Source organism: Callorhinus ursinus, unplaced genomic scaffold, assembly GCF_003265705.2.
Source record: "Callorhinus ursinus isolate GAN/ISIS: 27379988/994484 unplaced genomic scaffold, GSC_fseal_2.0 scaffold6, whole genome shotgun sequence".
Lineage (NCBI taxonomy): Eukaryota > Metazoa > Chordata > Mammalia > Carnivora > Otariidae > Callorhinus > Callorhinus ursinus.
Window position 1 is genome coordinate 70,029,103 of NW_027397068.1, and position 24,731 is coordinate 70,053,833.

Genomic DNA, 24,731 nt, shown 5'->3' on the forward strand with positions numbered 1-24,731 from the left:
ATCAGTGTTATGATGACCAGACTATCAAACTTGTTTCATTAAACACTCTCTCTTCTACAACTGTCTAAACAGGATTTTCCCACTTAGCACTGTTATCAATCCAGAGTTATGACTGGGCCATAATTTAGAAGATCCCTTGTATGGAATATTAATATTTGTATAGTTATTCAAGTCTTAATGATTTGCACAGGGACTCTAAAATTAAATATAGCATGTCGTTTATAGTGTTTTCTAAAACTATAAATGAAAAATTACTTTCTAGCCTTTAGTTTTTGCCGGAACCCCTTGTAGATGACTTCTATTTTAAGTGGCAGATAGAACACTTTTTAGAAAGTAAAGGACTTAAGCGAAATCTTTTACATTGTATAATACGGTGGTTTTCAGATGATGTTGATCCAAGTACTCTTTCCTGAACAAAACATTAGGTAGAAGACAAATAAGTGAAACAGATAAAAACAAAAGTGTTGACGGGTTAAGGGAGGAACAGGTTTTAGGGATTTCAACCCTTGTAAAGGGCCACAAAAGCACTTTTGAGGAACAGTAGGGCATGGGGGAGTGTGAAAGCCAGGGTAGTGTTGTCAGACTCATTAAAAAGAAAATAAATAAAAGCCCTGTTGAGATGACATACCTCTTCCTTGCACCTGTATATAAGGATGTATGTGTGTGTGTTTGTGAAGTACCATTCAATTCATATCTGGCTCCTGTCTTTATCATTTTTACTCTCAAACCGCAACTTTTGTGGCATTTTATCCTAGTGCAAACGGATTCTGTGTCTATGAATTTTTGGATTCTCAGTTGTGTCCTGGCAGTTCAGAACAGGCCAGAAGGCAGGTTAAGCCAAAAGACATGTGACCTCGATGAAATTATTTAGATAAGTGTTTCCATGTTGTTGAATAACAGTAACAACTCAGGAAGTGATTGTCAAATTATGATTTGGACTTTAAAGGCTCTTTCATCCAAAAAAGGTGATTTGTTGGCAGTTGAGAACACTGAGGTCCTGGCAGTTGAGCGAGATCACCAAGTCAGAGGGGTACATCCAGACCCCAGCACGAGTCTCTTGGCCTGAGTCCTATGCTTTTTCCGCTACCCTGTGTAATGCATAAATTTCTATGAAATTTTTACAATTTGCAAATATCAAAAAGAACTATCAACTGAAACCAGTTATTTGTACGTTTGTTTAGACTAATCCAGTCTGGTTCCCCATTGAAGTCATAGTCAAGAAGCACAGCTTGTGTTAGATCACAGATGCTGGAAACATCCTTAAGCAGCACAAGTCATTGCAAAAGGATTTCAGGAGGTCACGTGGGGAGACAAAGAACACCAAGGTATACCAAGCATCTGTGCCTTCTTTGGAAAGTGGGGGGGTTGCCGAGCATATACTGAAACACATCAGCAAATGTGAGGCTGGGACAGGAAGGCTGAAACTTTGGTGTCACTGACTCGGGCCGTTGTCCACAGCGAAGGCTCCTTTCACACCCAGCTCCTTGAGCAGAGAGTGGGGAGACATCATCCCAGGGGCTGACCTTCTTATAAACCCAGAGCTTTCAATCTTACACTGGCTGCAGAGGACTCGGAGTTTGGCCTGTGTAATACACATATTATCAGAATAAGGGAGCTTCGTGTGGTTCTTAACTCGTCTAAGCATATTTGTGCATAGGCCACATACATTTCCAAATGACCTAATTGGACATTTTATGTCTAAGTCCCATTTCTTAAACATGTCATTCTCTGCTTCAGGCTACGTTGGATTTGTTTGTTTTCGTTCCTTCTGAGCTTTCAAGAGAAATACTAAAGGAGGATTTGCTGTGAACCAAATCAATACACCGGTTTCCATTTTTGTTTTTTTGGCGACTTTGCTCCTGCCAGGGAATATTAGCTCCTGTAATGTTAGTCGTTTTGTGCCTAATTGTATATACAATTATATGACATGCATTTCAATGTTTGTAAATGCAAATGCTTCCGAGAAGACAAGCACCACAGGCTTCCGTGAGGCGCCTGGACCAGGGTGGCAGGCCAGGTCTGTCAACCATGAGTGGAATGAGTCTCCAGGTGGGGGCTTCCCTGTTGTTCCGTAGAGTTTGGCAAATGGAAGATACTCATCTTTGTAAAAGCATCTGGGGGTACTCGGGGTAATGATCCTGTTTGTTATCTGGTTTATTCAGATTTTGTTATAAATGGGATGGCCTTGATTTCTAAATGACATCATTGCTACAGTATTTGAAGTTTCCTCAGAACAAAGCTAAGAGGAAAAAGAATAGCACTTATTGTAGATCCTATAATGCTTGCTCACCGTGCCTCGCAGGATTGGTGTGAAGAGCAAATAAATTTGAAAACTGTAAGGGACACTGCAAAATGTGAAGAACTCTTCGCATTTATTGGTAGAGATACATATTTGTGTTCCATTTCAGCGTGGAAGCAAAGACGAAAAATTCAGATTACTGCTTCCACCCACTCTTATGAAAACGTATGACACTTAACCTGGTTTTTTCTTTAATAGCTTTATTGAAGTACAACTTACATACCCTAAAATCCACCCCCTGTGAGTGCACACTGATTGATTTTGAGTAAATGCATATGATCATGCAACCATCACTAAAATCCAATTTGAGAACATTTCCATGACCCCAGTAAGTTCCCGTATGCCCGTTTGCAGTTCATCCCTTTTCTCACCCCAGCCCCAAGAAGTCACTGATGTGCCGACCATCTCCATAAATTTGCCTTTTCTGGACATTTCATATGAATGGAGTCTTTTGCATCTGGCTTCCATCATTTAGCTTATTTTTGACATTCATCTATGTTGTAACATGTATCAGTACTTGGCTCCTTATTATTGCTGAATACTATTCCATTTTGTTCATCAACTGACAGACATTTGGGTTGTTTTGAGTGTCTGACTATCATGAAAAATGCTGCTATGAGCATTCACGTACGTATCTTTGTCAGGACATCTGTTTTCATTTCTCTTGGGTAGATTCCTAGGAGTGAATTGTTGGGGTTTATGGTAAGTTTATGTTTACATTTTTAAGAAACTGCCCATCTGTTATCCAAAGTGGCCATATCATTTTAATATTTCCATCTGCAATGTGCAGGGGTTCCAATGTCTCCACATCCTTGCCAACACTTGATATTGTCTGTCTTTTTGATGACAGCCATCCTGGTGGGTGTGTAGTGGTATCTCATGGCAGTTTGGATTTGCATTTCCCTAATGATTAATGATGTTGAGCATCTTCTCGTGTGTTTGTTTGTTATTAGTATATTCCTATTTTTTTTTGAAATCTCTATTCAAATCTTTCTTTTGCCTATTTTTAAAAACTGGGTTGATTGCCTGTTATTGAGCTAGACCCTACTTGTTTTTTGCCATTAATTACCATTTCACCTGCCACCAACATGTATTCTCTCCTATTCTGCTGCCTTCCAATGTTACTCTATGTCTGTACTTATTTAATTTTTAGTACGAATACATTTTTTTTCTCCAAACTTGATTTTGAAATTTCCTCAAGAAGAGGAGCACTTCTACCTCATTTATTTATTTTTTTTATAAGCTGGACCTAGCAAGATATTCTGAAAATATCTTTTCAATGAATATTTGTCACATAAATGATGAAAAGCTCATCATCTGTATGTCAATATTGTCAGCACACCTGTATTATAATTTAGCAAGTCACATTTAATTTTCTTGATTATTACTTATTTTGTACATCCAAGGTTTCAGTTTTAAAACCATTTTGGAAATGAAGGAGTGCTTCAGATAGAAAACATGAACAAACAAATTTAATTATCAGAGAAAGATTAAAAGAGATTCTGGGGAAACATTAATAGTTTGTGGTGGTTAATATGTTAAATTCAGATTTTTAGCTATTATAATTTTTCTGCAGATGTCTCTGAGTGCCTTAACAAAAATAGCACAAAACATAATTATCAAAACGGGCAACTCTCTCAAGTATACCCACGAGTAAGTTGAAAGCAAACCAGATGCTTCACCTATCACCAGTACTCTGGACCCCAAATAAAAGATTTCTAATTATAAATATAAACCTACTTATGTACTAGCCTGAATATAAAACAAAAACAACTTTCCCTATAACTAGTAAATAACAGGGGGAAAAAAAAAAAACTTTTGAGCCTTGCCTGGAAGGATGCCAAAGATATACACTTGAGAATATTTTAAGGTAATTAGCATTTTTGTCTCTGTGTCAGTAAAAATAGGCTTTTGCCTGCTACTAATTTTCTTTGGGTTAGTGAGACCATTGTATGAGTGAAGGGCCGTTAAAGGCCATTTATATTGTACAAACAGAGGCACAAATTAGAGAGGGCATGTTAATAAGGAGAGGGGGCTTATGAGTGCTCAATTATGAGCCCAGAACCTGCTTCTATTTTAGGGGGATAGAAAACACATCAATCTTGCTTTTAGAATATTTTCAATTAAAATGAACAGCACAGGGCATACTAAGAACCAGCAAAGGCTGCAGCCATGTGGATTTTGAATCATTCTTACGTACCATCTTAGTATCAAAACTGATATACGTTTAATGGGCTGAAATATAATTTGAGATCCCCAAAGACCAAGGTCCCTGAGCTGCATAAGAAATTCTAAAGGAAAAGAAATCTAAAACTGGACCATCTGTTTCACTTTTCAGCCTGCAACCTTTAGAGTAGAAGATTTGGAGCAGGATGCTGTTTAAACCTGAATAGGGATGAAATATAGTACATAAACTCACAGCATATCGTTAACTTCCTCTCTCCTAAGCACAATCAATAGCGTCCGCAAGCCTTGTTCTGCATACTGAAAACAAAGCACAATGTTCGCTGCGAACCTAGAGCGTTCACTTCTCCCCACCCCGAAACAATAGTGGGTAGATTACTCTCTGGCCCCAGGCAGTGCCTCCTGCCTAATTGGGGTGAGCAAATGAAGGCACCCACTCTACCCAGGCAAGTGTTTGGGGAATGTAACTATAGTGTGCATATGCAACAATATCTGTATAAGCCCAGTTTGCACTTTCTTTAGCCACTACTTTCAGTGGTTTCCTAGCATGTTTCTTATACGTATTTAGGAAAACATTTCAGGATATCGTCCCCAAAGTTACCTTTTGCCCTTATGCAAAATACCGATTTTAGAAATAGAGCTAACCAGGCAGTCAGGGTTCACGGAATGCTCAGAGAGTGGGAAAGGATTAAATAAAGCAGTGAAGCGTGGCTGGAATGAATGCCTTTGGTCTTGAGGTAGAGAAACCACTACCCCCCAGTGCTATTCACTAAGCCCAGTGCTGAACTTCTGCAAACCATGATTGTATTGGATTTTTGGCCTCTCTTTTTCAGGTGGCGCTAGTCCTCTCTCTTGAAACCTTTGTAACTATTAAGGCTGAAGTGCCATTTAAAGAAAAAGGAAGGCAAAGAAATGAGCTATAGGAAGCCATGGTGAGTCATTTGTCAATGAATCCTTTCTTGAGCTCATTGGGGAAGCAGGCTTCAGGGTGATGGGATCGTAGGCTTTATTTTGAATTTGTCTGTTATAACCTTAAAGCTTTCTTCAAGGGAGATGCATAGGGTTCACGGCTGATACAGTGTCTGTTGCTATGGAAAGGTTTGTACTTAACCATATTATGGTGTTCTGTTAGGAGCAGGGAAACCAGTTCATCTCTTTTTAAAAACTGTGTGTTTTATGGGCGAAAACAAAACAAAACAACATGGACAGCATGTACTTCTAACATTAGAGAACAATTATAAAGGCCTTTTTTACATTGTATGTATCAAGAAGCTGTTATGCATTTAAAGATCTGTGGTAGCCTCTTAACTGCAGAAGTTAGTAGGCATGTTATAGATGCCAGTTACTCACAGTATATAATGGAAGTCCCTCTGATATTTACATCTCTAAGTTCATTTCCATGTTGCATGTCTCATTTCCACCTGAACGTCTACTGCTCCCTCCACAAGAGAGCTCTCCTTTTGGCATGGTATGTAGTACTGCATTCTCGGTGAACAGTTTCAACACAAGAAGATGATACTATGAGCACTTGCTGTTCATGAGTCTTCCGTTCAAAATGGAAAGGTGAAGCTTGCCCTAACATTAAAATTTGGGCTCTCCTGGAAAAAATGCAACAATTGGTCTAAACACAATCTAAACATTTTCAACTTTCACGTTTTTCTTTGTATCACTAGCAAAGTATTGTTTGTTTCGTTTTAAAACAATAACAGTAGGAGCGCCTGGCTGGCTCAGTCAGAGGAGTGTGCCTGGGATTGTGAGTTCGAGCCCCACGTTGGGCGTAGAGATTACTTACATAGTTTTTTAAAAAAGCCAATAATGTATTGTATGGTGCTAACTCCTACACTTGTAGGAAAACCTGTTGGTTCCCAGCATGGACCCTTGAGTCAGGCTGCCAGGGTGCGAGTCCAACTATGCCATATGTAGCCTGTGTAATCTTGGGCAAGCTTCTTAACCTCTCTGTGCCTGTTTCCACAGCTGTAACCCTGGGATAATAATAGCACCTATTTTATAGGGCTGAAGTGGGAATTAAATGAGATAGCTCTGGTAAAGCACTGAAAACAGTGCCTGGCACATGGTAGGTATACAGTAAGTGTTGGTTTATTACATTGTTGCATGTCTTTATCATCCTACAATTTTTAATTTTGCCTTTTTCTATTAATATGGAGCCGTTTACCTTAACTCAGAAGCATTTATTTTTTTAAAGATCTTATTTACGTGATAGCGAGATAGCACAAGCAGGGGGAGCAGCAGAGAGAGAGAGAGGGAGAAGCAGGCTCCCTGCTGAGCAGGGAGGCCTATGCTGGGCTCGATCCCAGGACCCTGGGATCATGACCTGAGCCAAAGGCAGCCGCTTAACCAACTTGAGCCACCTAGGTGCCCCGGAAGCATTTAAAATGGTAGAATTTGGGTAATTGTGGCAGGATGTTTGAAAAATACATGGGATTAGGGTACTTTCTGGTGTCCCTCAAATAATACTGAGAATATAATTGACAGTTTCCCTGTAACTCTAAGGAAAATTTGGCCTTTCAGTCTGGAGTATGATTCCTTCTTTGCCCATTATCCTGCTAAAATCTCCTTGTGATTCTAGATAATACAAATGTAAAAACAGTTTGTCTAGATGTGTATGTGTTACAGAGGTCCTTAAATTTCTGTTTACATCAGTGCTTCATTAACAGTCCTTATATGTTATTAAATGTAGAAAGAGGTTTAAAATAATTTTGATAATTCACTCCAACATAGGCAAAGACCAGTCATAGTCTTCGGGATACTGGCTTTTACCAGTATCCCAAGTATAATAAACATAGACATACAGAAAAAGACAGGGAGTTCATTTTGCGTATCTCCAAACTGACGCGTGAGGTTTCAGCCAGACCTGGAATTGATTGTTAGTATTTGGCATTTCTTCACAACCAGCGGGAGCACTATTAGTAAGTCTGTTTTCTTTACTCGGAACATACTTTGGTCCTGTCAAGTTAATCTGGCTACAACTGAATGGAATTTTTTGTTCTTTAAAGGTTTTTTTGGGTTTTTTTTTCACATTTCATTTATATCCTATCTCTAGTGAGGTCAAATTCCCCTGTAAATATTATCTGATTTATTCCCATAACATCTCTAAAAGAGATAGGGTCCATTTGTCTATATTATTAACATCTGGTCTTAGAAGATCCACATTTACTTTGTTGAGAAATCACCGAAAATAAATCTCACGTAGACACTAATGGAAAATATAATAGGAGATAAATACAGGTATGTCTGCAAATGAAGATATTTTCCCACCTTTGAAATCTGTTGACTGAAAAGATAAAAAGTGGAACAACTTATGATGATTGAATAGTAATAAAAAGCAGCATTTAATCTAAATCTCTCCTTCCTGTGATTACAGCATGCTAAATATTACTCAATACCAGAGAGTCTGCTGATGAGCTATGTAAATGTTTTCCAATAAAATTAAATAGATTAGATTTAGAAAGAGAATGTTAATGTTTCCAAGGCTTTTAAAGAATCGTCTTTATTATTTTTTTTGAAGAGTCTTCTTTAAAAACTTTTCTGAAAAATACATGGTTGCAGACCCTGTCATAGTGTCCTGAGCCCTAGCAGAGTGGACACCATTATTTCCACGCGGATAGAACAGGCAGAGGAAGCCATCATGTTTGAGAAGTTCTTGTCATCTGTGATCCTTTCTTGTTAATTCTCTTCATGTATTTTGCCTGCTGCTTTGTCTTGGTTGTCAGAGTCTGTTACTGAGACAAGAGTAAGATCCTCCTGCTCCGACAGTTGCAGAGTGAGTTGGCATGACGCGCCGTGAGGTGAGTCTAATTGCTGTTAATATTGGGAGGATGCATAATCCTATTAAAAAGAAGAACAGTTATAAAAAAATAAATAAGTGGTAGCAAGTCTAGATTACATGAAAGAAGGACAGCCTGATGAGGGAAAACCCATTAACCTGAAAGGAAGCCGTTCTTTGCTTCCAACTTAGCAGTTGTGAGCAAGACCGCATTCATACTAAATCAAAATGGAAACAATTTTTCTGAGTCATTTATAGACTTAAATATTAGGTTTTCTTATATGTGGAAAAAGAGACCCTACTGTGATTCCTAATTGTTAATAGAATATCAAAGTGCCACATTAGGTAGGTTTCTAGGGAAACTTTCATCTTGTTCCCTAGGTGTTATTAATGAGTCAAAAAAGGTAACTTTATATTAGGTGGAGAGAACAATACTGTAAGCCAGTGCTTCTCAAACTCCAGTGTGCATACACCCCATCCTGGGATCTGCATAAATTGTGGATTCTGAGTCAGTAGCTCCTGGGTGGGGCCTGCGATGCTGCCCTGGAGAAGCCCCCAGGAGATGCCCATGATGCTGACTCAGGACACCTCTTGGAGAAGGCAGGCTGCAGATAACTCTTTTACAAAGAAATCCACACAATTACAGGGTAACTTGCTTTGTCATCATTTCAGGAAATTGAATGGCATTGGGATAACAAAACCAAGTCACTTGCTTTGCAAATGGAAGTGGTGAGAATGAGTCCATTTAAACTTCAAGAACTCCTTTATGATTTTTTTTAAAGATTTTATTTTTATTTATTTATTTGACAGAGAGAGAGCAAGAGAGGGAACACAAGCAGGGGGAGTGAGAGAGGTAGAAGCAGGCTTCCTGCTGAGCAGGGAGCCTGATGTGGGGCTCGATCCCAGGACCCCGGGATCATGACCTTGAGCTGAAGGCCGACGCTTGATGACTGAGCCACCCAGGCGCCCCTCCTTTATGATTTTTTAAAAAGTAATCTCTACACCCAGTGTGGGGCTTGAAGTCAACCCTGAGATCAAGAGTCACATGCTCTGGGGCACCTGGGTGGCTCAGTCAGTTAAGCAGCCGACTCTTGATTTCAGTTCAGGTCATGATCTCAAGGTCCTGGGATCCAGCCCCACATTGTGCTCCCTACTCAAGGATTCTCTCTCTCTTTCTCTCTGCCCCTCCTACCACTCATGCATTTTTTTCTCTCTCTCTCTAAAATAAATAAATAAATCTTTAAAAAAAAATCGCATGCTTTACTGGCTGAGCCAGCCAGTCGCCCCCAAGGACTCCTTTAAGGACAGCTGGAATTCCTGGTAAGGTTGAAACTGAAATGGAAGAGGCAGAAAGGCAGAAAGTCTCTTGGTTCTTTTTGGAGCTTCATTTGTGGCTTCCTTCAATACCCCTCTTCCTTGTGGTCATAGTTATTAGATGGCTACAGGAAACATGGACATACTCTGTTCATACAACAGACTTCACAACTTGAATTCATGATGCCTTAGTAAGAGAGAGCATTGTGATGAGGTCGTGATCTCAGGGTCATGAGATTGAGCCCTGTATAGGGCTCTGTGCTGGGCCTGGAGCCTGCTTAAGATACCTTCTCCTTCTCCCTCTGCCCCTCCCCGCTGCTCATAAGCACATACACGTGCATGCTCTCTCTCTCAAAAAAAAAAAAAAAAGAGAGAGAGAGCACTGTGCTTCTTCTCCTTCATCCTCCCACAAACCAGGTTGTTAAGAGAAGGCTTAACGCTGCAAGCATCTGACAGCATGCACTTTTTTTTTTCTTTTAATTATTTATTTATTTGACAGAGAGAGAGTACAAGTAGGCAGAGCGGCAGACAGAGGGAGAGGGAGAAGCAGGCCTCCCACTGAGCAGGGAGCCTGATGCGGGGCTCGATCCCAGGACCCCGGAACCATGACCTGAGCCGAAGGCAGACGCCCAACGACTGAGCCCCCCCGGGCGCCCCAGCATGCACATTTTGCCCATTTAACCTGTGCCCAGGACATGCTGTTTATTGGTGGTTACATACGTAACCATACGTAAGATCATCTGACACCCCCCAGCATGAAGTCTGGGGTTGTAGGCTGTTGAATGCATTAATCTTAATCAAACAAGCTGAATAAGAGGGAGAACTTCAAATAATTAAGAATGCATTGGAGTCAGAAGAGTTTTAAATGGGGAAAATGGGATTCTGAAACTTGACTGCACATTAAATATTCTGAATTCAGGTAATCACAAACTATCATTTATTACTTATCTGGTAAGTATGTAGGGACAGTGTAAACAGAGGACAGGAAAGTGAGTTCCAACTCTATGGACGGTATGTGGAGGTATTCGTCTGCTCAGGCTGCTGTAACAAAATACCGTGGCCTTAGTCAACAACAGACATTTATTTCTCAATTCTGGAGCTGGGAGATCCAAGATCCAGGTGCCAGCTGATTCAGTTCCTGGTAAGGAGGGGCCTTCTCCCTGGTTTGCGGATAGCCTTCCGCCTGTGTCTTTAAGTGGCAGAGAGGGGAGAGAGTGATCTCTCTGTCTTCCTCTTCTTACAAGCTTACTGATTTCCTTCCGAGGATCCTAACCTCAGAATGCCCTACCTCATCCAGCCCTAAGTACCTCCCCAAGGCCCCATCTCCAGATACCATCGCATTGGGATAGGATTTCAACATGTGATTTGGGGGGCACCGCTCAGTCCATAGTAGCGCTAAAGGGCGATGAGATGGTGGTGACTTCGTCATTCTAACACAAGCACAAAGACAAAGACTTTTTTGTTGCTTTTCAACTTATATATACTTTTTACATTTGTTGTCTCTAGAACCACAAGTGTGTGTGTATCACCCTGACGTCAAGTCTGGAAATAAGCTCCCTGATGACAGTGCCATCACATTATTGAAGGCTCCTCCTTCTAAAATCAGTTTATTCTCCTACCCACAATATCACCTTTTAAAAAGACAGTTGTGATGAATTTACTGACTAACTTACATAATCTTACTCTACGAAGACAAATTTAGTCCTACTTCACAAAGACAAATTTACTTCTAGCATGTTAGAAAAAAATCTACACTTTCTAGTACTCACTGGAAAGTGAACATGGCAGACAAATGTGACATGGAAAGCCTGGCTTACTAGGACAAATTCATGGGAGTGATGGATAAAATGGAGCAACAGACTGCCCAGATGTCAGAAACAAAGCAAGAAACCAAAGCCAAAGCAAATAGTACAAGCCGATGGTGCAGGGACCTCTGGGGGTTTCAGCTTTGGGTAAAGGCCCTTGGGGAGGAGGCTGGGCAGGGGAGGAGGCAGAGCTGGGGGCAGAAAATCAGGCCTTAGACTTGCTGGGCAGGGAGGCTAAACCCTGTCCCCTGCAGAAAGCCTGGAGCCTCCAGAGAGCTAGCAAAACTCCACTCATTGGCCAAGGGAAGGAGCAAGGAAGTTTGCTGTAATTGAGCCCAAGAGTGGGCACAAGCCAGGGAAGGGACATCATTTGAGAGCATCTGATACCAACCTAGGCCACATCCTGAGAAGTCTGAATTTATACTATTTGCCTAGAAAGCTAGCTCTAAGTCCATTTCTTGGAATGCACTCTCTAAGCCAATAAATTAACATAAAAATACATCCAGAGCCTTGAAACCCCTAGGAATCTGATAGAAGCAGAGCATTCTGTGAGGTCACTTTCACAACCTCTGGGTCAGAACCCGGCTAGTCTGCTAGGGCTACCATAACAAAATGCCCCAGACTGGGTGTCGTAAGCAACAGAATAAGGCTGGAAGTCCAAGATCAAGATGTTAGCAGGTTTGCTTTCTCCTGAGGCCTCTCTGCTTGGCTTGAAGGCAGCTGCCTTCCTGCTGTGTCCTCACATGGCCTTTCCTCTGTGTGTGCACATCCTTGGTGTGTCTTGCACTTTTTTTTTTAGAGGAGGGTGACAGAGGGAAAGGGAGAGAGAGAATCTTAAGCAGGCTCCATGCCCAGTGTGGAGCCTGATACAGGGCTTGATCTAACAACCCTGAGATCATGACCTGAGCCAAAATCAAGGTCAGATGCTTAAGCCACCCACGCACCCCTGTGTCTCTTCCACTTCTTATAAGGACATCATTAGTCATATCAGGTTACCCTTATGACCTTATCTAATGTTAATCACCTCCTTAAGGGGTACCCGGCTGGCTCAGTTGGTGGAACGTGCAACTCTTGATCTTGGGGTTGTAAGTTCGAGCCCCATGTTGGGTATTGAGATTACTTTTAAAAAAATCACCTCTTTAGGGGCACCTGGGTGGCTCAGGTGGTTGGGCATCTGCCTTTGGCTCAGGTCATGATCTCCAGGTCCTGGGATCGAGTCCCATGTCGGGCTCCCAGCACAAGGGGGAATCTGCTTCTCCCTCTCCCTCTGCCTCTCCCCCTGCTTGTGCTCTCTGTCTCTCTCAAATGAATAAATTAAAAAAAAAAAACTTTAAAAAAATCACCTCTTTAAAGGTCATATGTCTAAATACAGTCACATTGGGGGTTAGGGCCACAACATATATGAGTTTGGGATGGGTGACATGGTTTAGTCCATAACAGAAACCTCTCTTAGAAAAGCAAAGGAACCCATTGAAGATGAAATCACAACCAGCAAAACAACAAAATGTTACAAAGTACATAAGGAATGCTACCTTATGGGAGAGTTACCAGAGGCAACAATCAAGAGACTTAGCACCAAAACAACTACAGATGGCAGAACAAAAATCAGACACTCTAAAATAACTAAATGAGGAAAGAGATCTTTAAAAAATAATTGAAAATGTAAGAAAACAGCAGGATGCCATGGAAATAAAGAACAGGCAGATTTGGAAAGAAACAAATGGAATGTCTGGCAATGGACATTACAGTCATTACAATCTCACTGAATAAGTTAAATTATCATATTAGACACATCAGAAGAGAAATTTAGCCAATTGGAAGATACAGTTGAGGAAACCACCTTGAATGAAGTACAGAGAGAAAGAAGTGAAGGAGATGAAAGAATGGTTCAGGGTGTGGAAGACAGAATGAGAAGGTCCAACATGCACCTGCTGTGTCTCAGGGAGATACAGGGAGAGAGGGGCAAATGGGAGACAGGCAATATTCAAAAAGAAAGTTAATGAAAATTTTCTATAATGAAATATTGGAAACTAAACATTGAAGAAATACACTGATTCTCAAGTAGGAAAAACAAAAACAAGTGTATATCTAGTTTGAAAAAAATCCAATAACTCCAGTGTTTCCCACAAAGGAAATCTCAATAAATAACAAAAAACTGGTTTCAGATAGAACATATTCTCTGATCATAATGCAGTCAAATTAGAAATTAGTAACAAATAACAGCCGCTAGGAAAATGAAAATGACCATAATATCAATAAAAAGGGTCTGAATAACACACTATATCAACACATGCGTTGAGTCTTTTAAAACTATGGGGCTCCTGGGTGGCTCAGTTGGTTGAGCATTCCATTCTTGATTTCAGCTCAGGTCCTGATCTCAGGGTAGTGAGATGGAGCCCCCGGGGTGTGTCAGGCTCCACACTGTGAAGCCTGCTCAAAATTCTCTCTCTCCCTCTGCCCCTCCCCTACAGCTCGTGGATGCACATGCACATGCCCCCCCCCAAAATTATATCAGCACCTCAGTATATACAAGAAAATGAATCTTTATGGTATTTGGTGTATAGTTGTACCTTAATACTTATAATTCTGGTTTCATAAGCAAATACTTTCCCATTGCCTCACGGCTCTTCCTGAAACGGTCTTGTTATAACTGTGTCTGCCTTTGATACTAGAGAACTATATTTTGTTGCTGCTTTACAAAGAGCTTTCACATACATTCTGTCATCATCTAATTTCTCGCCCCTGGTGATAGAAATCAGGGAGGCATTTCCAACATCCTGGACCAGCATGCAAATCACTTACCAATCTGTGAAAGAACAAGTGCTTCTGGAATCAGAAATTCTTAACAACTGAGTTTACCTTTCCTCGCAGCCTATAGAGAATTCATTTGGGCATCCCCAGGGAGCACAGCCCTGCAGAGGAAAGTTACTGATGTTAAGGATTGAGGAGCTTGAAGGCAGCCTTCTCTCACCAGTATTAAGGATTAGACACACGTTCGAATAGATTTGTTGTCTAGATGATTAAGAAGAGAACGGTGTGAATAGCCCTGAAATATCTGATAATGGAGCAGAGACCACATAGAAACACTCGTTTTTTCCTTTAAAATCTGACTAGGAAAATTAAATAGACTTTTAAGACTTTATAACATGGTTTGCAAAAGAAAAAAATTTCTCAATTGACTTAAAAAACATGATAATGTTGGCTTTGGGCTCCCTGAAGACTTAAAATTCTGTGGAGGATTATATGCATGTAATTTCTTTTAATAAACCACCCATAGAGGTCTGCTTTGGAAAGATTTAATCCTTGAATGTGTTTATAGAGAATTCTGGTTGCTCTTCCAGAGAGGCAGGCCACTGTGCCTTGAGAAGTGTCACGTGGACCCAGTAGCATCCCCAGGCACAACCAAACGGCAAAGCATTTGACATATAATTCTTCTGGGTTTTTTATTTTTATTTTTCAGTATATGTTACTGAGGTGTCTCCTCTCTTCTTCATCTGTATTGCTTTGGTTTTACCTGGAGCCGATCTTGACCTCGACTCTTTCTATTCACTGGCTTCCACAAGAAATACAATCAGTCCACAATCCTTAAAGAAGATTTGAGGTGGCATCATAAAATGTTGCGTCCCACACTATGCAAAGTTCCACCCCATCACCCCAGTGAACATCTCTTACCCCACTCCTGCCCCTGAGTCCCCAGCGATGAGGAGTCACCTATAAGGATACGCTGCAACACAGTCTCACCAGGAGACTCACTCCATACTCCTGCCCCCAGGATTGTCCCTAAAGTCATCCTGTTTGCCACCCACCTTGCCTATTAAGCTGGGTAATTCAGTCACCAAGCCCCAGTGCCCTAGCTTATGCCAGCACCCAGTAAGCTGGCAGCCCTCCAGCTACAAGAATTTATCCTCAGAGAGCAACAAGGGTGACAATCAATAATAATTCTGTTACATATAAAAGTAAATGCTTTGTTAAGCCAGCAGTACTGACATTGCCCCCCAAACCACCTTTGTCTTATAAATACATTAAAATGTAATATCAAGGAATTTTTAAAGAAATGCAATCCTCAAACAACAAATTGGTTATATTTCCACAATTGTTATTAAACATACCATAACTAAAATTTGAATTTATATTGGGGTAGACAGAAACTTCTGGATTTAAAACCCCACTGACTTGGGATTTCTGAGCAGTTTCTAAGCTCAGTGAATACCTGAGGCTTTAAAAAGGTTCATACAGCCCTTGACTCAAGTTTCAAATGCTTTTAATTCAGTTCTTACCCAAATTAATCTCAGTAGGTGTTCAGTAAATATTGGTGTAATGAATGGGAAGGTCTGTATATGTTACCACCTCCAGATAATCCGTGGGCCAAAAGTCTGCCTATCTTCTGATATGTGTTGTCTTTTTTCCTTTACTTGGACAAAAATAAAAACAAAATACTCTGATCTCCCTTGCCCAAACAGAAACAAAAACAAAACAAAAAAAATAGAAAAATAAATATCAATAAAATAACAATAGTATTTTGCATGATAAAGTATTCAATGAAATGTTTTCAATAACCCCTCACTTCATTGTATTTAAAAATAAACAAAAAATGTTAGCCTCCAGCATATTATTTTCTCTACCTCCCTTTAATTTTATCAGATTTTAATTTAGTCAGTTCATTATGATGCCTGCAACTTAATAGACTCTTTCATCCAAGGAATAATTTATTTCTTGAAGTCAGTCAATTGACTGAAAAACAAACAAACCATTCAGTATCAAAAACCACTTGGAACTTGAAACAGTGGTTTGTACACATAGGTAAATAGTTATCTCCATATAAAATCCTAGAGTCATAAGTTCATAGAATTTTAGGGGTTAAAACGTAGAATGATATGATTCTCAGAAATTGAGAAAAATTAAAGAATCATTTTACATAAATTAGCCTTCAGTATTTATTTTTTTAAAGATCTCAGAGGGAAAGGGAGAAGCAGGCTCCCCGCTGAGCAGGGAGTCTGATGGGGGGCTCGATCCCAGAACCCCAGGATCATGACCTGAGCTGAAGGCAGACGCTTAACCAACTGAGCCACCCAGGCGCCCCTAACCTTTAGTATTTAGACTACTTCTTCCAGCATCATTATGCCAAAATTTCCAGAGATAACACTTAGATGAGCATTAGTTAAGTCAAGTAAGGTAGAAACACAGCTGCCGATGGACTGCCTGCCTGGGGATCCAAGTCTTGGACAATAACATTCCTATAAAGTTGTGTATGGATTCTAACAGTGATTAACTTTCAAGTCAAGCGTTATTTCGCCCAAAAAATATGAAATTCTCAAGGATATGTGGGATAATTTGGGAAAGGGAGGAGACATGGATAAAGAGAGCGAGTCTGGAATACATCTTCCAAAGAGAGATTTGCGGTAGAAAGATACGGAAAAGAATTTGGCAAAGTAATTAAGGACACAGTTCCTCATGAATGTTCTATGCCTTATAGTCTTAATTTCTTTTATTCTAAAGCTTTCACGAGGGGCTCCTGGGTGGCACAGGGGTTAAGCGTCCGGCTGACTCTTGGTTTCAGCTTAGGTCCTGATCTCAGGGTAGTGGGATCAAGCCCCAAGTTAGGCTCCCCACACAGTGTGGGGTCTGCTTGGGATTCTCCCTCTCCCTGCCCCTCCTGTCTGTGCTCTCTCTCTCTCTCTCAAATAAGTAAATCTTAAAAAAAAGAAAAAAAGATTTCATTAGACATGAAGATGGTCATTGTTATTCTTTGACTTTTCATTGTTCTTTCCTAATTTTTGCTTCTTTCTGAAACATAAATCTATCTTTGAGGTAATGACTGTATTAAAGTTACATCGAACAACTATTTTAAGATTAAATCAAACAGGAGAATGCACATTCTTTGGAAAAAAATGATTAAATACAGTTTCCCTAGTGAGAGAGTTAAATAGAAATGATTTTAAATCAAATTTGCCCTGGATAAGGGGTCTGCTTGTAAAACTTGGAATATCTTTTTAAAGTAGAATGTTTATTACAGTCTTGGAAAAACATTTTAATATATATGACAAGGTGTTAATTTCCTTAATGTTAAATGTTCTTACATATCGATACACGGGTAAACAAGTCAATTTAAAAACAATGAAGTTTATTTGCAGTGAAAAAACTGATTGATAAATACATACAAAGTTCAAGCTCAGTTGTAATTGAAGAAATGAAAACTTCTAAAACTGAGAAGTGATTTTTTTCTTTCATATTGCCAGGGATGAAAATATTTGTTTTGGGCATGAGACATCTGCAGTCTCAGGTACCATCAGTAGGAGTGTAAATTGATACAACCTTTTTCGAGAGTGATTTGGCAGGATGTATTAAATGTTAACATGTAAATTTTACTTTTAAATGTAAATTACACATATTTTGATCTTCCAATTCCATTTAGACATTTATAGTTTTCTTACACATGTGAACAAGAATAATCATTGTCGGGACACCTGGGTGGCTCAATCAGTTGGGCGTCTCCTTTCGGCTCAGGTCATGATCCCAGTTGAGTCCCACATTAGGCTCCTTGTTCAGTGGGGAGCCTGCTTCTCCCTCTGCTGCTCCCCCTGCTTGTGCGTTGTCTTTCTCTCTCTGACAAATAAATAAATAAAATCTTTAAGAGAAGAATAATCATTGTCATATTATTTGTAAATAGCCAAACACCCACCAAAGATCCATCCATAAGAATCTGGTTCTTTCATATGTTAGGGCACATCTATGCTTGCATGCAAATGTTCATAGGAAGGAAAGAGTTATATATGCTACTAGAAAGAAGTCCAAGATAAATTGTTTTGTGCAAAAAAAAAAAGCAAGTTAGAGAACATATATAACATAATCCCATTTGTCTAAAATAAATATTTTATGTATATGCTCGGGAAAAACCACAGGGAAGTGGGAGAGTAGAAGGACTTTTTACTTATATATTATTCTGTCCCATACCATTTCTTTGCTTTTCTTCTTTCTTCTTGGTTTTGCTTTTGCTCTGTTTTGTTTATTCTTTTGTTTGGTTGGTTGTTGCCATGAACATTTATTATTTATATAAAAATGTATAGCTGATGGAGAAAATAATTTTTACTTTAATTAAATATTTTGTTTCAATGTTCCTAAATCTTCTGGGAACCACAACAGACTGGGCTTTTTCCAAGAACAGGAACAGGATTAGGAGTATCATCAGTCCCTGTTTCTCTGTTCTCCCCCATGGATTTCCTAGTGGGGAGACTCTTCCTTAATAGTTGACTAAGGAGATGAAGGTGCCCCTGAGGTCAGAAGAAGATGCTTCGGGACATGGATGGGCACCCCAGGTCTGAGGGGGAAGTGGGTTTTAAAAGCAAAAGTTAAATATGCATTTCCAAAACAACCCCCCCCCAAAACAAACCCATACGTACATGCAGCACTTTTTCATCCTTTCTCATACTGTCTCATTTCGCTGCTGTCAATTCAGCTGAAGGGGAAGTGGAGAGGAATTAAAGGCACAGGAGGAGGCTCCTATTTTGAAGCTCTCTTTTGTAGGATGGATCCAGTTCTGGATAACTCTCCCAGTTGTAAATAGCAGTGACAACAAGAACCAAAAGTATTTTGCTTCCTATCATGTAGATGTCAGTTACATGATGAGAAAAAAAATAAAATATTCATGCTACAGGAAAGTGGCTTTTGCAGACTGGAAAGCAACTCTGATGCACTTAGAAATGCTTATTTCAGGGAAATTTTCTGCTGTTGGACTCAAGGCACTGAAAGAAAAAAACAAACAAACAAAAAACAGAAGCGTTGTCCTAAAGGCTGTTTTATGTATTCCTCTTCTATTCCTTCAGATTTTCTTGCAAACTCCTTTGGAGGTTAAAGTTTATTTAGGAGGCAGTATCTTGGTCGAAGCTGCTTTTCAATAAGGAGGAGGGTGGATTCAAATGCCCTCGTCCTAATTGCTTTGTGAAGCCTTCCCTTCTTCCTAATCTCACTGTAGTTTCTTAAGAAAAGAGGCACTTACCTATCCCAAGGGGTTAAATGGAGATTTCTGCTGCAGAGGATAAAGTAGGGAGTTTGCTGCATTAATCATTGAATAACATCCATCACACCTCCACTTGGGCAGTTAAATTTCTGTTGAACAAAGTATGGAAGTACCTGGGGAATGTCTCCCTCTTCGTAAGTGGTGTTATTAGACATCTGTTAAGAAGGCCTTGGAAAAATAGATGTTGGGGTGCAAACAGAGTCATTTTAATGCTAACACAATGCTAGGCACATAATGAGTAAAAATTATCGAGTAAATAAATTATATTCCAAAATAAATTATTGCACCACTTCCCTTAACAGCCTATTAATCACCTTCTTACTCCACACTTGTGTGCTCGTTGCAGCAAGAATGATCTTTCCTAAGCACCATTTTGACTTTTCAGACCCATTTTCAGAAACTATAATAAGTCAAAATTTTTGCTCTTGTAAAATCCATATTGCTGATCCATGTTGAAAGGTCTTCTAACAATTGGTCCCTTCTCCCTAATTTCCCTTTTTAAAAATTGTACATTCATATTATCTTTGCTAGCCTAGAACACATGTGAATCTGCCTTATAATTTGCCTACTTCTGCCATCTGCAATGCTCTCTACCCTCTGCTTTACCATTCCAGATCAATCCCACTGTGCTCTTACTGCCATTTGTCATTCCAGCCAGCTTTGCAAGATGTTAAGTACCGGATGGTGTATTTATAATCATAAAGTTATGGAGAGTTTTATTTCTGTTTTACATGACTTCATGTCAATTCAATGCAATCTTAATGATCTTTAGTGGAATATTAGCACGTTGGAGGCAAAGGCTGCTTTTATGACTTTTTTACTCATACAAGAGGCTTCATGACCTACCTAATTTCGAGCGTCTGATAACATCTCAAAAGAAGATCAAAGTGATTTCATTTGAAAATAAATATATTGGTGGGTCATAGCAATATCATATTGATCAGTCAATAATGAAAAAGGGTCAAATAATTGCAAATCAGTCTAAAACTATGATGAAATTCAAATGTAAGTCCCAATTTAGTAGAATTTGTCTTTTGTTGTTTTGTCAGAACACAAAAAAAGCATAAAGTTCATTTTGATAAATTAAAAAAATTATTAGGAGGAAGATTCCATATCAACTATTATACAAATATTTAAAAGTTAGAATAAAGTTATGGCCCTGATAGAGAAATAGATATATATATTAATAGAACATAACTGAAAGTTCAAAAGTGATCCTTGTATGTAAGGAGAATTTTGTTTTTCCTAGAGATGGCATTTTGTATCAGGAGATAAAGGATGACCTATTTAATAAAAGGTGAAATGTTTGGTTAATCACTTGGGGAAATAAAAATTTGGATCCGTACAATATAACAAAATAAATGCCAAATGGATTAATAATTTCTAAATAAGTCAAATAAAAATAAAACAACACATAAAAGTATTATGGATATCATAGGCAAATATTTCTACAGTCTGTTAGAAGAGAGAACTTTCTAAAAATGATACCAAAGACAGAAAGTAAAGTCCTGATAAACTTTAAAAATTCCACATAAAAATACCACAATCAAGTTTAACAACAATGAACTGACTGAAAAAAATATTTGTAATATGTAAGACAGACGAAGGATTAAATACTCAATATATAGTCTTCTAAAATCCATAAGAAAAAGAATGCTTTGATAGAAAAATGGGTAAGGAACTTACAAAAGCAACATAGAATAAACACAAATGGCAAACAATTTTTTAAAAATGTTTAACCATTTCAGTAATCCAAAAAGTGCAATCGTATTTTTGGCCCATCTGATTGGCAAAGTGAAAATGAGTGGAATTTGGCAATACATCTGAAAAACCTTTAATAGGATATATCCTGGGCACTTGGTTGGCTTAGTCAGTTAAACATCCAACTCATCATGATCTCAGGGTGGTGAAATCAAGCCCCGTGTCTGGCTCCATGCTCAAAAAGGGCTCTGCTTGGGATTCTCTCTCTCTCCCTCTGCCCCTCCGCCCATGCTCTCTTTCTCTCTCTCTCTCTCAAATAAATAAATGCGATCTTTAAAAAAAACAGATACAAGGATATATCCCATGACTTATGCATTCCATTAGAAGATGTAGGGAGATATGGGCACAAATGAATGCTTATAGCAGCTGATCATTACAGCAAAATATTTGGGAAAACATGTTATTCAGGAAAATCCCAAATAATAAAGCTTAAATAAGGTAGATACTTATTTTCTTGCCATGCAAATGAAAGTCTTGAGATAAGCAATTTATATTGCAATTCCATGATATTGCAACTCCATGATTAACAGTGATGCAGGTTCATTCTATCTTGTGTCTACAATCTCGTAAACATGAGGATTCTACCTTGTGGTCCAAGATACCTAATTGACCTCCAAGTGTTTCATCCATACACACAGGAAGTAGTGTATGAAGGTAACACTAGGAAGATATGAAGGAAGAAAGGCACAGTTCTTCTTTTTGAGGATACCTCCTGAAACTTGAACATGACACTTCAGTTGGGTCACATGGACACACCTAACAGCAAAGCAAACTGGGAAATAACCCTCTATTCCAGACAGCACCTGCCAGCTAAAACCTGGGAGTCTCATTACGAAGGAAAAAGACAAGAGAGGGGTTTAGGGGACAAGCTGCAGTCTCTGCCACATAACCAAAATGTTGACTCATAAATGGTTCAACCACAAATAAGTTATGGTTCATTCAGACAGCAAAATACTATGTCATTGTTAAAATGATGGTATGGATCTACAGTTATTAACATGGAAAGAGATGCCCAATGTATTATTAAATGACAAACCAGTTCATGAAATTGTTTTTATGGTATGATCCTATCATCTCTTCTCTATCTAGTTGCCCTTTCATATATTTTATCTATTGATTGATCGATCAATCTGTCTTAAAATGCTTTTTTAGTTTTTAAAGTGATAGAATTTCTAAATTACTTTGTTGGCTTTTAAATTTCTGATGATACTGCATTGTGATATGAAATGTGCTGTGTATGAAATGAGTTCTTTGGTATTTGTTGTGACTGGATTGTGTCACTCTCTAGTAATTATCTGTTTTCCCTAATTACTGGGGGCAGGATTCTGTATACATTCGTTAGAGCAAGCTTATTAATTGTGTTGTTTGAGACATTTTATATTTCCTAATTATTTATAAGCTTTCTATATCCGTTTCTGAGAGATGTGTTAAAAATACCTACCATGCTCAGGTCATGATCTCGGGGTCTTGGCATGGAGCCCCGCATCAGGCTCCCTGCTCAGTGGGGACTCTGCTTGTCCCTCTGCCCCTCCCCCTGCTTGTGCTGTCTCTCTCTCTCTCTCTCTCAAATAAATAAAATCTTTTTAAAAAGTACCTATCATGATGGGGGGCTTTAATAATTCCTTTAGTATATATATCATTATTTACCTTTATATATATTTTAAGGCTATATTTTTGGGTGCATGCAAGTCAGGATTATTATAATTTTTTGGTAATTGTTCTTTTTATTGTTAAATGATAGCCCCCCCTTTTTAAGTAGCCTGTATGCCCAATGTTAGGACTTGAACTCACGACCCTGAGATCAAGAGTCCCATGCTCTACCAACTGAGCTAGCCAGGCACCCCAATGGTAATCCTTTTTAATACCTAATATTATTGCCTTAAATTATTTTTTGTTAAAAGATTTTATTTTTAAGTAATCTCTACACACAACGTGGGGTTTGAACTTAGAACCCTGAGATCAAGAGTCACATGCTCTACCTACTGAGCCAGCCAGCGCGCCTATTGCCTTAAATTCTATTTCATCTGATTAGTGTTGCTTTTCTACCTTCATTTGTTTAGTATTTGGTATATTTTTTTCCCATAATTTTACTTCAAATCGTTTATGCTTGCAAAGTCATACATATAGAATTTGTATTTCAATTCAGATAATTTCTGCTTTTTAACAGCTGGATTCAATGTTTATATTTATTAGGACTGCTGATAGTTGGATTTATTTCTACCATTTTATGTGTTCTATTTACCATTTTTTTTCTTGTTAGTTGGGTTTTTCTGATTCCGATTGGATTGATTTTGTTCCCTTTTTCCTTCTTCAGCATTCTGAAAGATATATATTCTATTTATATTAGAGGTTACCCTTAAATTTTGAGTATGCTGCACTTGACTTAAGACTACATTTAATCAATAGCTCTGTTCTCTCTTCTCCCGTGTTACTGTTGTCTAGTTTATTAGTTTCACCTGTTTTTAAAAGTGTCCCCAAATTAGTCTTTATTACTAGGGTTGTAAGGTATCCCGTACATAGCTCTTCTCTTCCTCTCTGAAATTCAGAACCAATAGGGAGAAAGAGGGGAAGAAAGGCAGGAATTAGAGGTGGGACATCAAAATACAATATTAGTTTTATTTCAGATAAAGCTGGTCGGACAAAGTGATTTTAGATCTGTGGCCAGATGGGCTTGCTGATACTTTATTCCTGAATTAGATGGACTTAGCTCCTGATGGCACAGCAAGACAACAGCAGGTCTCCCTAATAAGGTTGGTTATTCACCACCTGGACCCAGGCAGACCAGAATGTTCCTTCTGTGGAGGCAGCAGATCCGAAAGGAGAGAGAATAGCAGGGCTGAGCCAAGCATGGTGAGGTGTGCCTCCTAAACTTTCCCATTCTCTTGCCTTTGGGTGGAATGGTTAAGGAAGCAGAAAGAAGTTATGAGTATTCTTATATTACCACTTGTGGAGATAAGAGAACTTTTCCTTTCCATGGACATATGAGTGGGAAGTAATCGTTCCTCTAAGAATTATGACTATTACTGCTGTTCTTGTTAATATTGTTTTTGATTGTTCCTGCTACATGCTGTTTATGTGAAGCTAATGTTTCAGCTGCAGCGTCCTGAACTTGATGGACCCTCCCCTGGCTCTGGTACCAGCAAGCAGCTGCACTCCAAGACAGCGGAAGAATGGAGCCCTGCTAGTCTGGAGGTCGTTTTTCTTATCTGGGAATGAAATGTATTATAGAGGGGGTGAAATTATAATAAAAATAATTAAAGATTGCATTACATTCCTGGGTTTGTGAGTTTTTGTAGCATTTAGCTGCAATCTATTTTTTTTTACTTATTTTTTAGTTTCAAGTTTCTATTTAAATTCCAGTTAGCATACAGGGTAATATTAAAATACATCCTAATTTTAGTTTCAGGTGTAGAATTTAGTGATTCATCACTTGCATACAACATCCAGTGCTCATCACAAGTGCCCTCCTTAATCCCCATCACCCATTTAGCCCATCCCCCACCCACCTCCCTTCCAGCAGCCCTCAATTTGTTCTCTATAAGCCAAGAGTCTGTTTTATGGTTTGCCTGC

The 24,731-nt window shown here is 39.0% G+C and overlaps 1 long non-coding RNA gene across 1 annotated transcript; it reads left to right on the forward strand.

Annotated features, from left to right (window-relative positions):
* The first annotated feature begins 5,365 nt into the window (after positions 1 to 5,365).
* Positions 5,366 to 24,329, forward strand: LOC141373011 (uncharacterized). Its single transcript, XR_012378626.1, has 3 exons — positions 5,366 to 5,415; positions 8,215 to 8,289; positions 24,255 to 24,329. It is a non-coding gene; the product is annotated as an uncharacterized lncRNA (long non-coding RNA).
* The last annotated feature ends 402 nt before the right edge of the window (positions 24,330 to 24,731 follow it).